Source organism: Trichosurus vulpecula, chromosome 6, assembly GCF_011100635.1.
Source record: "Trichosurus vulpecula isolate mTriVul1 chromosome 6, mTriVul1.pri, whole genome shotgun sequence".
Lineage (NCBI taxonomy): Eukaryota > Metazoa > Chordata > Mammalia > Diprotodontia > Phalangeridae > Trichosurus > Trichosurus vulpecula.
Genome location: NC_050578.1, coordinates 32,643,978 through 32,658,873, shown reverse-complemented (window position 1 = coordinate 32,658,873; position 14,896 = coordinate 32,643,978). Strand labels below are relative to the sequence as shown.

At 37.6% G+C, this 14,896-nt stretch overlaps 1 pseudogene; it reads right to left on the bottom strand.

The window, feature by feature from the left end:
* Window positions 1–14,896, bottom strand: part of LOC118854580 — a 69,941-nt pseudogene that overhangs the window by 22,195 nt on the left and 32,850 nt on the right.

Genomic DNA, 14,896 nt, shown 5'->3' with positions numbered 1-14,896 from the left:
GAAGGAAGAGGGAGAAGTAGAGAGGAGGGGACGAGGGAGAGGAGAAAGCGAGGGAAGTTGGGGAAGAGAAGAGAGACAGAGACAGAGGAGAGGAGGAGGAGAGAAACAGACACAGAGGACCTGGAAAGAGAGGAGGGGAAGGGGAATGGGAAGGGGAAAGGGAAAAGGTAGGGACAGAGGAAGAGGAAGGGGAAGGGGAGGAGAGAGAGACAGACAGACAGACAGAGAGACAGAGAGAGAAACAGATGGAAAGACAGAGAGAGAGAGAGACAGAGAGAGACAGAAACAGAAAGAGAAAGAGATAGACAGACAGAAAGAGGAGAGGAGGGGAGGGGAAAAGAGAGGGCTCAAAGAGAGTTTTTAGAAACCCACAGTTAAGGGAAGTAATAAGGCTTAGAAACCAGCAAAAAATGCTAAGAAGCATCAGATAGGGAAGAGGAGAAGCAAGATAGAATAGTCCTTTTTCCCAACAATTATTTTATTATTTAATATTTTAGTTTTCAACGTTGATTTCCACAAGATTTTGAGTTTAAAATTTTCTCCCCATTTCTACCCTCTCCCCACTCCAAGACAGCATATATTCTGATGGCACCATTTCCCAGTCAGCCCTCCCTTCTGTTACCCCAGTCCCCCACTCCACCCCCTTTCCCCTTACTTTCTTGTAGGGCAGGATTTCTATGTCCCATTCCCTACATATCTCATTTCTCAGTTGCAGGCACAAACAACTTTTTTTGAGCATCTGCTTTTAAAACTTTGAGTTCCAAATTCTCTCCCCCCTTCCCTTCCCACCCATCCTCCCTAAGAAGGAAGCAATTCAACATAGGTCACGTGTGTATCATTATGCAAAATCCTTCCACAATACTCATGTTGTGAAAGACTAACTATATTTTGCTCCTTCCTATCCTATCCCCCTTTATTCAGTTTTCTCCCTTGACCCTGTCCCTTTTTGAAAGTGTTTACTTTTATCTCCTCACCCTATCTGCCCTCCCTTCTATCTTCCCCCTTTTTATCCCCTTCCCCCTACTTTCCTGTGGGGTAAGACACCCAATTGAGTGAGTCAAATCCGATGAGAGCAAGATTCACTCATTCCCCCTCACCTGCTTCCTCTTCTCTTCCAACAGAACTGCTTTTTCTTGCCACTTTTATGTGAGATGATTAACCCCATTGTATCTCTCCTTTTCTCCCTGTCTCAATATATTCCTTTCTCACCCCTCAATTTTATTTTTTTAGATAGCATACCTTCATATTCAACTCACCCTGTGCCCTCTGTCTATATATATATATATATATATATATATATATATATATATATATATATTCCCTTCAACTACCCTAATACTGAGAAAGGTCTCATGAATTACACACATCATCTTTTCATGTAGGAATGTAAATAAAACAGTTCAACTTTTGTAAGTCCCTTATGATTTCTCTTTCCTGTTCACTTGTTCATGCTTTTCTTGATTCTTGTGTTTGAAAGTCAAATTACCTATTCAGCTCTGGTCTTTTCACTGAGAAAGCTTGAAAGTCCTCTATTTTATTGAAAATTCGTATTTTGCCTTGGAGCATGATACTCAGTTTTGCTGGGTAGGTGATTCTTGGTTTTAATCCTAGTTCCATTGACCTCCGGAACATCATATTCCAAGCCCTTCAGTCCCTTAATGTAGAAGCTGCTAGATCTTGTGTTATCCTGAATGTGCTTCTACAACACTCAAATTGTTTCTTTCTGGCTGCTTGCAGTATTTTCTCCTTGACCTGGGAACTCTGGGATTTGACGACAATATTCCCAGGAGTTTTCTTTTGGGGATCTTTTTCAAGAGGCAATTGGTGGATTCTTTCAATTTCTATTTTACCCTGTGGTTCTAGAATATCAGGGCAATTTTCCTTGATAATTTCTTGAAAGATGACGTCTAGGCTCTTTTTTTGATAATAACATTCAGGTAGTCCAATAATTTTTAAATTATCTCTCCTGGATCTATTCTCAATGTCAGTGGTTTTTCCAATGAGATAGTTCACATTGTCTTCCATTTTTTTCATTCCTTTGGTTCTGTTTTATAATACCTTGATTTCTCATAAAGTCACTAGCTTCCACTTGCTCCAATCTAATTTTTAAGATGGTATTTTCTTCAGTGGGCTTTGGACCTCCTTTTCCATTTGGCTAATTCTGTCTTTTAAGGCGTTCTTCTCCTCATTGGCTTTTTGGAGCTCTTTAGACATTTGGGTTAGTCTATTTTGTAAGGTGTTATTTTCTTCAGTATTTTTTGGGTCTCCTTTAGCAAGTCATTGACTTGTTTTTCATGGTTTTCTTGCATCACTCTCATTCCTCTTCCTAGTTTTTCTTCTACTTCTCTCACTTGCTTTTCCAAATTCTTTTTGAGCTCTTCCACAGCCTGAAGCCAATTCATATTTTTCTTGGAGGTTTTTTATGCAGGCTCTTTGACTTTGTTCACTTCTTCTGGCTATATGTTTTGATATTCTTTGTCACCAAAAAAAGATTCTTCAGTCTGAGTATGTGTCTGCATCATTTTTCACTGCCTGGCCATATTCCCAGCCAATTACTTGACCTTTGAGCTTTTTGTCATGGCATGACTGCTTATAGAGTAAAGAGTGCTTTGTCCCAATCTTTAGGGGCTGTGCTGCAGTTTTCAGAGCCACTTCTGCACAGGAAGCTCTGCCACACCAGTGCTCCTCCTTCCCCAAGAACCACCAACCAGGATTGTGACCCAGATCCAAGCACGGCAAAGCTGCCTCTGTGACAGCAAAGCTCTCCTTGTGCTCCTGCTCTGATCCACCACTTGATTCCTCCCACCCTGTGAGCCAGGGACTCAGGAAGCAGCTGACTCTGGAGCTCTGGAAGCCACCGCAGGAGCTTCCTGTTGCTTCCACTGCTGCCACCACAGCACCACTCCCGCCACCCCCAAGGCTGGGGCCAGACTGCTCTCTAACCCAATACAGTGGTTTTCCCACTAACCTGTTCCATGGTCTTTGGTGTTTGTGGGTTGAGAAGTCTAGTAACTGCCACAGCTCAATGATTCATAGCCCTCAGCCCTGCTCCAGCCCACTCCTGGTCTGGTCTGTCTTGGCGCGTCCCACGCTGGGCTGTGCTCCACTCCCAGCACCATGCGATAGACCCTTCCCAGTGACCATCCAGGCTCTCCTGGGCTGGAGACCTGCTTCCCTCTCCTATTTTGTGGGTTCTGCAGCTCTAGAATTTGTTCAGAGCCATTTTTACAGGTGTTTGGAGCAATTTGGGGGAGAGTTTAATTGAGTCTCTGCTTCCCACAAGACAGAATAGTCTTATGAAAACCCAATGAGGAAAGAGTATCTGAGGGTACAGTGATCAGCAGTACCAAAGGATACAGAAAGGTCAAGAAGAATGAGGACTGAGAAAAGAGAGTAAGAAATGGCAGGTAGTAGATTCATTAGTAACTCTGGAAAGAGCAGTTTAAGTTAAATGGTGGAATCAGGAGGCAGATAGAAAGGGGTTAGAGAGTGAGTGAAAGGAGAGAAAGCGGAGGCAGTCAGTGTAGACATCTTTTTCTAGATATTTGTCTGAGAAAGGGAGGAGAGATATAGGATGACAATTCAAGGACATACTAAATCTATTGAAGGTTTTTCATTTGTTTTTAAGGATGTGGGAGATAGGTATATTTGAAGGCAGGAGAGAAGGAATCAATAGTTATGAAGGGATTAAATACTTCTCTGCCCACCCCCCAGTCAATGATGACTCTCCCTAATTCTTCTAACATTTTATTTATATCATTCTTGGTTTATTCCTACCTCATTCACTTATCTATTTTTATACTCTATTATACCTATCTGTGGGCAGGTAGGTGGTGCAGTAGATTGGGCTCTGGGCCTGGAGTCAGGAAAATTCATCTTCCTGAGTTCAAATCTGGCCTCAGATACTTGCTAGCTGTGTGACCCTGAGAAAGTCACTTAACCCTGTTTGCCTCAGTTTCCTCATCTGTCAAATGAGCTGGAGAAGGAAATGGCAAACCAGTCTAGTATCTTTGCCAAGAAAACCTTAAATGAGGTCATGGAGAGTTGGACACAACTGAAAAATGGCACAACATACCCGTGTATGTATTATATCCCATCCCTATTTCTACCATTACTACCACCACTATAGTTATAATAATAATAATAACTAGTATTTACTTAGTGATATGATATTTGAAAGTACATTATAAATATCATATATATTCACTAGAAAGTAAGCATTATCACAGAGACTTGTTTAACCATAGATAACCTTGATTGGATGAGTAGTCATTAGGCATGTGAGAATTTTACATTTTACCTAACACTAGGGTAAACTTGGTGTGAGGTTCACTGGGCTCAGTGTTGGGGAGGTAGGCTAGTACAGTGAGGGTGGGATGGTATAGGATGTCACAGCTTTGGAGCTTCGAATCTGACTTGAGGAAGGAATTTAAGAAACAATTCTAGACAGTGAATAACAAAGTACTGAATTAAATTAAAATTAAATTAATTAAATTAAACTAAATTAAATATGGTGCAGAAAGTAAATTCTATGAGAAGTCATCAGGATCATCATTATTATTATCCAAAAACATTTATTAAGTGCCTAATTACGTGTACCAAGATATTAATATTTTTGGTGGTCTCTGTTGGAATGATTTATGACTGTTTCTGAAGACCTAGACACCATATAGCAGCTAGGTGGCAAAGTGAATAGAATGCCTGGCCTGGAGTCAAGAAGGCCCAGGGCCACATCTGACCTCACACACTAGCTGCATGACCCTGAACAAGTTACTTAATCCTATTTGCCTCAGTTTCCTTATATGTAAAATGCACTAGAGAAGGAAGTGTCAAGCCACTCCAGTATCTTTGCCCAGAAAATCCCAAATGGGGTCATGAAGAGTTGGGCAGGACGGAACAACAACAATAGAGACCAAAAGAAATGATAGATTTCATGTACTTTTAAAAGAGATAGTTCTATATATTGAGAGAAAGACCTACAACAAGTAACACAGAAGGGAAAACATCAGAAATGCAACAGCCTAAAAGCTAGCTGGGACTATTTCAAAAAGTAGTAGCAACAAATTTCATGAATACCCAGAAGAAAAAGTGATTGAAAGGAAACACAGAAACATGGAAGACAGCATTGTTATAATTTTGCTAAAAATTATTTATATTTTCTCTTTTTTATTTGGCTGGTTTTGTGGGTATCAAATTTATAAGAAAGTAATTTTTAAAAAGATTACTAGCAAAAGAAAATAATTCTGAAATCGTAGTGCTTTTGAGCAGATAATATTTGGGCTTATTGATGGAAGTCATTTGGAACTGTGGACAATTTTCCTTCCTTAATCACACACATACACACACACACGCGCACACACACACACACACACACACACACACACACACACCTGTGCATATACCCCTCCATGAACCGTGCTTAGAAGACCTAATAAACATTATTCATAACTTCACTTTTAAAGTTATTTCTTAACTACCACTTTAAATGGCTCCTTTCTGTTCGAAGGTGAAGGGAGCCTCTGGTTGAGTTGAATGGGTGCTGAGATGAGGGAGTTGCTATTACTCAGCTGAAGACTATTTCCCATGGGGCTGGATTAACACAGCCCAGTGTATCGGGTTATTCTTTGAAGGTTGAATCCTTACGGAGGAAAGAAACAGAAACATCGCAGGCAGGAAATGAAAGAAAGGTTTGTCTACTGAAAATTGCAGAATCAGAAAAAAATTGCAAGTACTTTGAGTTTAAAAGCTATTCCTTTTTTCTCACTACTCACAATGTTCTCTTGTTCCTAATAGTAAAGCACTCTTTCAGAGTATTTTTCCAAGTGTCCTTTTGTATTTACAATTCTTTTCTAACAAAGACCCCTGCCTAACAAGGAGAATGTGCTCTGCTTTTTCTATGAGTCTTTAAAGAAACTTTCATGATTCTTTGGAAAATCTTCAAAAAATACCAAGGGGTAAAATAAAAAACCCTGGATTGAGGAGACCTCGATTTTTGCTCAGTAACTAACTCACTGTGTGACCTAGGAAAGGTCACTGCCCCACTCTAGACCTCAGTGTCCTAATCTGTAGAATGAGGGGGTTTGATTAGATGACCTCTGAAGAGGCTGTTGTGGCTATAAGATTCTGATTCTTTAACTCCAATCTTATACTGGATAAAATTTCATGGAATTTCAGCTCTGCTGGTTTTCCCATAAGGAGACTGTAGGAAAAAACAGCGTCCTTGGGAGATCTTGAGACTATGTTGAAGGCATACAGAAAGAAAAAGGTCATCCATTATAGAGGAGAGAACACTCAGGGGAGACCTCGGTTTTAGGTACAAAGGCTGTACAACTTTGATATAAAGACTTGCTCTGAGACTCAGTTTCTTTTTCTGTAAAATGATGGGGTTGGCTAAATTGATGTCTCAGATTTCTTTCACTTCTAATATTCTGATTCCAAAGTTCTATTAAGGTATCTATAGTCCTTAAGCCAAAAGGTTTTTCCCCCAGGCCCCTAAAGTCTTTGTCTAATTTTGGCAAAAGAGTCAAATTTACCTCACAGAGCAAATCATTGTGTTCATCTTCGAAATCAATACAAGTGGCTGGAGTCAAATCCATTGTTCAGCCATCCCCATTCATCATTAGGTCCACTGAAGTGATCAGATCAGCAATGCTGAGATGTGATCATTTCATGCATGTACAGTCAGCCATGATTTGTTTTTTTTTTTCTCTCTCTCAAACTTCCCCCAACCTTAGATCAAATGTAACTATCTTCTGTCATATGAGAATTCTTTTTAAGTTAAATTTACATTATTTCATTAATATTGTACAAAATGTACATTATTATACATTATGCACCATATATGTACCTATCTCAGGTAATATACATAATATAAATTAATATACAAAAATGTACATTATTTCATTAATATTATAACCTGTAAACAACATTCTAGGCTGTTTGCGTAGTAGGAAGTACTATAAAAAGATTGAACCAAGTCTAGGAAGATGGAACTGAATAGGGGGAAATGTAAACTCCTATAGGGGTTTAAATAATCAATTGCATAAGTACAGAATGGAGAATATGTGCCTAGAAGGGGCAGTTCTTATGGAAAAGTTTGGATGGCAGGGGCACTTCAGACTACAAGATCAATTTAAGTCATCATTAGTATGGCGGATCAAAGTATGGATGAAAAAGTAGGCTGTATCAAAACAGAGGCAGAATAATGGACATCATCTCACTGTACTCTGCCCTGATTATACTTTATCGGTCTTTACTTATGATAATTTCAAATAGTTTTATTGTCACCTTTTGTTATTATAATACAACTATTAATCCTTCCTCATAGCAAATTGTAAGAAGAACCAAGTGACACAAGACTTCATGTGGCAGTGAAGACGCCAAATCTCTCAACCGAGAAGAATAGTTTGTTTCGCTACTAGTTCTTCAGAACTTGTCTAGAACATAAGCCCATCACAATTCATTGTCATTCAACTGCTTTTTAGTGCTATTATTTATTATTTAGTGCTTATATTACTGTGGTCTCCTTATTTTTCTCTCTCTTCTGCTTTCTCCACTTGACAACACTTCAAATGAATTCTCCCATTCATCTTTTCCTCATTTGTCATTTCTAATGGCACAAAATATACAATTACATTTATATACCACAATTTGTTCAGCCGTTCTCTAATCAGTGGGTACCCATTCTGTTTCTAGGTTTTGTTTTGTTTTATTTTAGTTTGGTTTAGTTTTTCTGCTACTGTGAAGAGTGCCACAGAGGATGTTTTGTTATATATATATATATAATGCTTTTGTTATTGTCTTCCTTGTGGTATAACTTAGGAAGGACACTGACTGCTAGGGCACAGCTAGAGAATGCGATAAAGAGGGCACTAGTGAGGAACAAATGGAAGAATTCAAGATGTTTAACCTAGAAGGGAAATGACTTTTTTATTAAGCATCTACTGTGTGCCAAGAACTGTGCTAAGGCTTATAAGTATTGTCTTATTTGATCCTCACAACAATGCTTGGAGGTAGGAGCTGTTATGATCTCCACTTTTACATTTGAGGATATTGAAGCAGAAGGAAGTTAATCAATTTGCCCAGAGTAACACAATTAGTGTCGACAACAGATGTCTATGGCCGTATTTGAACTCAGGTCTCTCCATTGTACCACCTAGCTGCCTTGAAAGTTTAAATGACCATTTCTCAAAGAAGTACTGAGTGTTGTATTAAGGGTTCCTGAGAGGCCCAAGGTGCACTTGATGGATTCTGAGGCTCCTTCTGATTCTGATATTTTTGGATTTTGAAGTAATAAAGATATTCCAGCATTGCTCAATTTTACAAGGTCAACATCAGATAAATATTTCTAATTTTCAGTGAGAAGTAAAGAATGTGGTAGTTAGTAAAAAGTAGGCTATGTATGCCAAGTGAAACTTGTAGATGTCTCTGATCTCCTGGGGATATCTGGACCGTGGAACCTTAAGCATTTATAGGAATTTGGAGCGTAGGCCCTGAGGACACTAGAAAGCCCTATTTTATCATCCCAAACTGACTACATCCTTTCTTGCCTTTCCCTGACCCAATATCACCCAGATGCCTTGCATATAACAGGCATTTAATAAATGGTTCCTGAATACAATTGAATAAAAAAATGCCATGTATTGAACTAGTAATCTGAAGTTGCCACAGCCAAGACCTATGTGTAGTACAACCCGTTATTTTCAAACAAGGAGAATAATTTTTCCCTTCATTTTCCAATGACATACTGCCAACTTTCCTGACTAGAGCCAAGATTAAATTTAGCTTCAGCACAAAAGAAGAATATTTGAGAACATTGTGAGGATAACTACAAGAATTATCATAAGTACCTCATTGATTGTTTTTGTTCCCATGGAGAAAAAAAAATGCTTTTGTTTAATAAATTGAATTTAGTTCTGCTATGAGAAATGTGCTACTTGAAGTTTTACAGAATGAATTTTCAAAAATCAAAGTTCTTTAAATGGGAGAATGACTCAAAATTCACCAGTGTATGAATGATTAATCCAACATGATGGTACCTTACTGACCCTGGAAAGTCAACAAAGCTTTAAAAGGAAACTGCTCTCAAGGAAGATTTGCATGTTAGAAGAATGGAGCTCATTGCTTTGCTTTTAGAATTATTGACTAACTGGGCAGTAACTGTTGGAAATAAAAATCTTCTAGTGCATCTAATGGTAAACACAGAGAAACAGGGCCTATGTACAGTCTCCCTTCACTGTGTGAGTTGATAAATATATCTGAACCTTGGTTTTCCACTGTACAGCTAGGAGTTATTCTCTGTTTTTCCTCGCATTTAACAACAGCGTAATCAGATGAACCACATGAATTAATTCTCCCAGGGGAAGAGATTCTTGCAGGAGAGAAGAAATCTTTGTCTCAAAAACATACTATTCTTAAACTGGGTTGCAAACCATTTTAATGGCCTATATACTAAAATGGGTTACAATCAAGGATTTCCAAATCTTTTCTCTGTGTTCTAGTCCTATCATTAGCCCTGCCTCCATTCAAAAACTCTATTTTAGAGAAACATATCTAAATGTTATTGTAGCCTTCTGGGCGGTGTGGGGGGGAGGTGGGAAGAAAAAGAACAAAGTAAAAGTGCACAGCAGAGAACAAAAGAAAACCCACAAGAAAGCAAAGAAAAGATGGACAATTCTGAACACAATGTGTATTATTTATCATACAGGCTTTCTTGAAATGAAAATTTATTGCTACACATTTTGAATCCTCTCCTACATTCTGCTATGCACTTGACATGCTTTTTTTCCTTTCTTACTTTGTATTTAAGTTTCAATATTTAAGTTTATGATATGCTTTGTTTCTTTTTTCTATTCTGTATTTGTATTCTGGACCTTGAGTCTAAAATAAAATTAAAACAAAAAGCAACTATTTTAATTTAACAACAAATTCAGCAAATATCAAGTACCTACTGAAAACAAAGCATTGTGTTGCATCTTGGGGAAATGCCAAATTGTCTCTCTCATTGGGAATATGTCAGCTATAGCACAGGTCAGATATATGAATATTTTGAACAAATATATGAATTTATCAGACATAGAGATATATCAGATAAATGAATAATTAAAATTCACAATTATCCATGATAAATAGGTGGGAGAGATCACTTTTCAGTCAATCAATCAAAAGGTATTTATTAAGGGCCTACTATATTCCAACCTCTGCACTAGGTGTTAAGGGTTAAAGTACAAAGAATGAAACAATCCTCACAAGGAACAGATAGAGCTTTACATAAAGGAGTTACAATCTACAATAGACTTTAGAGGATGAATCCTACTTCAAGATGCAAAGGTGGAGACATCACAGGCATGGGGACAAGCACAGGAAAGGAATTGAAATGGAAAAGCATGGTGTCTATGAATGGAAATCACATATTGTTCAACTGGAGTAGAAAACATAAAGAGAAGAAAGATTCATATGATTTCTATAATTTTAGCACTAGAAAAGACCTTATAGACCATTTAACACCCTTGGACACCCCCAGCTGAAAGATTTTCTTTCCTCCTTAGATTTCCCCAGATCACTTTCTCTGTATCTCTTCTTTGCCATCATAATATTCTACCTGCATTATATTTATCTATGTATATGTTGTTTGCTCCTATTAGGCTAGAAGCTCCTTATGGGTAAGGACTATGTCATTTTTTAATCTTTAGATTTCAAGCACCTAGCATAATACCTTGCACATAATAAAGGTTTAATAAGTGTGAATTAAATTTTGAATGAGAAAACTGAGGCTCAGAGAAGGAAATAATATGATAAAGGTTGTATAGCTGAGTAGTAACAAAGTGGAAACTAGAGCCCAGGTTGTCTGACTTCCAGGTCATTACCCAAAAGCATAGCCTGGTTATAGTCCAAATTGAAATGGAATATGAAACAGAAAGTCTCCTCTAACAAAAGGCTACAAAAAATCAAATTTATGAATAGATATGCATTATATGTACATATATAATACATATCTATGCACATGTATATTATATATATATATATATATATATAATATATATAAAATTAGTTTTGGCCTCTCAGCCAATGAGAGTCAAAATATGAACAGTTGTATTTATCATCTAGCTCTACCTTCTTCAGAATGAGCTCTTCAAATTTAAGGACGTAATTGTGGAATTAAAACAAGTGTCCTCTATTGAGACAGATGTGGCTTTGAGTGAATCCAAAACATGAGTAATTTTCCACCATCACATGATAGATTTGATTGTTGGTACATGAATATCACAATCAATTTGACAATTGGAATTTTCCAAAACAAAGGATGACTTAGCCCTTGGAACAGTGACACTCTCTTTTAGCAGAGAGCCTCTAAACAATTCCTTACTTAATGCCTGCTCTAATCCTTTCTCTGAAGGTTTAATAATCAAGTATGAGCATAATAGAATCAACAAAACCCTTCAGATATTCTCACCCAAAAAAAGATGATTTGCCATGTGTATTAAAACTTTTCCATGAGGAAGACCATAAAATGTGTCTTCTATTTTTACCCATGCTAATGACATTTATATAGCATTTTCAAGTCTACATAGTTTTCTATGTAGTGACAAAGGTTCACTAATGTGCAGCCATCAATAAAATCTAATCTTCCACTGATGTCACACTCCGGTTTCTGCTTAGAATTGAACTGGACCTCAATGGTCATCTAGTCCCAGTCCTATATGTGTCCATAACACACCCAACAAGTGGTCATCCAGACTCTGTGTAAGGACCTCCAGTGAAGAAAAACCCACTTCTTTCTAAGGCAGTCCATTTCATTTTGGAATTAGTCTCATTGGAATTCTTTTTTCCTTTATCAAGCCTGAATTTCCTCCTTTATGGAAGATGCTTTCTAGTTGTGTAACCCAGAGCAAATCACTTAACATCAGTCAGCCTGTTTTCTCATCTATAAAATGGGGATAAAAGTAGCACCCACCTCGCAGGGTTATTGTGAGAATTAAATGAAATTATATATGTAAAACACTTTGCAAACCTATATAAATGTTAACTCGGAATATAAACATGGAGCTGCACGGGACTCCCTCATTTTACAAATAAGGAAACTGAGACACAGAGAGGTTAAGTGATTTACCCAATGTCACACAGGTGCCAGAGGCAGGATCTGAAATCAGATTCTCTAGCTCCATAGCCAGTGCTCTTTTCAAAGGTTCACCTTAACTTCCTCTGGAGTTCTGACCTCCTTGGCCATTCTCTCTTCCACATGAAAGTCCTTCAGATCAACTGAAGACAGCTATCATGTTCGTCTTAAGTTTTCACTTCTTCATGTTAACCATACCCAGCTTTTCCATCAAACCTCAGGTGGCAGGAATTTGAAGTTCATCAAAGCTATGCAAACAAACAAAAAAAGCTCTTATTGGTCCCACCCAGCTAGCCAGTTAGAAAAGCACGATGATAGACCAATCCAACTGAACCTGATCATCAGAAATTTGGTCAACAAGTGATAGATTATTTTTTTGGTCACTGCACATCATAGAGATCATTTACTAAGACATGGGGAAATGGGGTCACAGTCAACATTAGTGTAGAGCAGGGGTTTTTAACTCGTTGCCTGAGAATTTAAAGAAATATTTGATAACTGTATTTTCAACATGATGGGTTTTTTCTACCCCCATACATTTTATTTTATGCATTTCAAAACATTATTTTTTTATTTAAGGAGTCCATAAGTTTCACCAACTTGTCAAAGTGGCCATGACAAATAAAGCTAGAAAATCCTATTATAGAAGGAAGAGCCTCTCCCAGATGAAATCGGGGATCTTTTAAAGCACTGAGGATGTATAAAGAATAAAAATACAAAAGATCATTTTACCAGGTTACCAAGATAACTTATACACTGAAAAGAAATCAGATGCAGATTACAGGTCCTAATTATGGTCCAATAAAGCCCTTCTATAGCACTAGCACTTTTCACACCCCGACTTTTATTTTATCTTTCCCATTATTGGAAAAGCTGTGAGTTGAGTTTCTTTGAGATTTGAAAATCAAAGAGAAAAATCCATTCAGTTCTTAGAACAATTAGCCAGATAAGTGTCTCTAGAGCACTGTTAGCTTTGACTAAAGCATTCCCCTTGCCCGGTAAAATATATAGCTGTCATGAAAGAGGAAGGGTTATCCTTCACTGGTCCACGTAAGAATTATGGAAGCAAGACAAGAATGAGTTGTGGGGACAATAGCAAAGCTATTGCTCAAGAGGACTAATGGCATTTTCTCTCTCATGGTAGCTGAGCCAGAAAACCAAAAATGTCAACAGTTATTTTAAAAAGAAAGAAAGAAACAAGTTGGGAACAGAAGTCTATTTAAATAATGCACATGACCCCAGGTTTGCAGATAGGCTCAAAATGCATCCATCATGCATCCATCAACATTTTTTATCAATCTCGACATTTTCATCTGCCCTTCTCTTTCAAAAACTAAGAACTTTAAAATAATATATCTGCTGGAAAGGGGTCTCTGTAAGCCTGAAGAAACACAATTTTCCTTCCTGTGGGTTTTGGTTCCCATTTCTACAAAACTTTCTTTCTTGCTACTATCTTGCTTTTTCTTCTGGTCCACTCAAATCAAATTAATTCAAAACCCTGGCATATGCTAGCAAATTCAATCTTTTCGATTTGAACAAACTCCTAAAAATGAAAGCAGATAAAGCTATGGCACCAAAAAACATATATTCCAATCACTATTACTATTTCCAAAAAGAACTTAACCAGTAGAAAACAGTTATCCAATGAGGAGTCTGAGAGTTCAGAAAACACTTTTATCAGTAAAACACTCAACCTCTTTGCCAAGCAGAAAGAGATGAGAGCCAGGCATAGTACTAGTTTGGAGTACAAACTTTCTCGAAAATCTCCATGGAGGAAGATAATGGAAATATATGATAAGTACCACTTCGCAAATACATAAGTATTACAATATTTGTGACTGTTCATTTATTTTCATAAATTCTTTATACAGCATCTACCCAATGACCAGGAGACTTCCCCTGGTTCTTTTCAACACCTAATGAAATAGTAAAAAGCACTTGAAGAAAATAAAATCTTGGAGAGGTAGCTTAACACCTGATTCCAATAAACTAAGATGTACAATGGAATGAGTACTGATTTTAGAGATGGAAGTTCTGGGTTAAAATCTTGTTTTGGTCACTACTTATGTAATTTTGGGAATGTTGCTTAACCTCTTTGTGCCTCAGTTTCCTTGTCTACTAAAGGGAATTTCACTAGATGACCTTTAAGGTCCCTACAAGCTCTTAGTCTGTGATCCTATGAAGTCATATTATTCCAAAAGTGTTTACAGGCATACCTTGGAGATATTTCAGGTCCAGTTCCAGACCACTGCAGTAAAGCAAATAACGCAATAAAGTGAGTCGCACAATTTTTTTGGTTTCCTAGTGCATATAAAAGTTATGTTTACACTATAATGTAGTCTATTAAGTGTGCAATAGTATGATGTCTGAAAAAATGTACATAGCTTAATTAAAAATGGCTTGTGGCTAAAAAGTGCTAACTGTCATCTAAGCCTTCACCGAGTTGTAATCTTTTTGCTGCTGGAGAATTTTGCCTTGTTCTTGGTGGCTGCTGACTAATCAGGGTGGTGGTTGCTAAAGTGGCTGTGGCAATGTCTTAAAATAAAATGAAATTTGCTACATCAATCGACTCTTCCTTTCACTTGAACACGTAAGGGCCATTGTAAGGTTATTAATTGAGCTGATACTAACTAACGTCTTTGTGCCTCAAGGAATGGGGAGATCCAAGGATAGGGACAGGTCAGTAGAGCAGTCAAAACACACACAACAGTTATCTGCTAAGTTCACAGTTAATGGCACGCCAAAACAATTACTGTAGTAACATCAAAGATCGCTGATCAC